The sequence below is a fragment of the Carya illinoinensis genome, chromosome 9, assembly GCF_018687715.1.
Source record: "Carya illinoinensis cultivar Pawnee chromosome 9, C.illinoinensisPawnee_v1, whole genome shotgun sequence".
In the NCBI taxonomy this organism is placed as follows: Eukaryota; Viridiplantae; Streptophyta; class Magnoliopsida; order Fagales; family Juglandaceae; genus Carya; species Carya illinoinensis.
The window spans coordinates 43,829,299-43,830,293 of NC_056760.1; the positions used below are offsets into that span (position 1 = coordinate 43,829,299).

The following is a 995-nucleotide window of genomic DNA, read 5'->3' on the forward strand; positions in this document are numbered from 1 at the left end:
TCCAGAGTATTCTTTAGCTTTAACATTCAGATTGGCAAGTTCCAAAGTGAGGTGGTGTGTAGCACTCGAGTCCGGATACCAATTTGCATCAGTTGAATTTTGGGAGGTTGATAAATATGCTTGGCCTTGAGAGTAGTCCCGCTGGTAAGATTCATCATACCTGTGATAAGAATCCAATGCCACATGACCCGTTTTGTTGCAAACTTGGCAAACGGGATGAGCGTTATTGGAGGAGGATGGAGAACTTCGACCTCGTCCCCTGTCTTGGCAGTTTCGAGATGGTGAGTTCTGATAATTTCCTCGTCCATTTTGGCTTGAAGAGCCTCGACGATTGCCACGGCCACCACGATTTGTGGTGTTGCGGGATGTGAAATTAGCATTGGCGACAATTAGATCAACTGCAGCTGATACTGCTCCAATCTCTTTTCATGAGCAAGGAGATGACCATAAAGGTCTTCAATTGATAGAGGTTCAACTCTAGTGGTAACAGATGTGACAAAGGAGTCATAATCTGGTCCAAGGCCTGCAAGAAGAAAGGAGACAAGTTCATCATTATTCAAGGGTTGATTAACGGCAGCAAGGGTGTGTGTAAGATTTGTAAATTGCTGGAAATAATCAACAATGGAGAGGTTGGCTTTTTTTAGGGTGGCGAGCTGGAAATGAATATGGGTGATCCGAGCATGAGAGGTGGAGGGAAACATTCGTTCTAGTGCAAGCCACATATCACGCGAGGTAGTGCACTTAACGACATGAGATAAAAAAATTTTCGTGAGGGAAGAAGTAAGAGCACTCAAGATGAGTTGATCTTGAAGATGCCAGGAGTGGAAGGCAGGATTTGGGATGTTACGTGTTTCGGTATCTTCAGTGGAAGATATATGAGTAGGTGGTGCTGGGAGGGAACCATCAACGTAGCCGAATAAATGACTGCCTTTGAGATATGGAACAAGTTGGGCAAGCCAGAGCAGGTAATTATCACGACTTAATTTGATGGAGAT

General features: G+C 44.4%; 1 non-coding gene across 1 annotated transcript; it reads right to left on the bottom strand.

Moving 5' to 3' along the window:
- Positions 1–424: 424 nt before the first annotated feature.
- Positions 425–563, bottom strand: LOC122277907. Its single transcript, XR_006229215.1, has one exon. It is a non-coding gene; the product is annotated as a small nucleolar RNA Z247 (small nucleolar RNA).
- Positions 564–995: the final 432 nt, after the last annotated feature.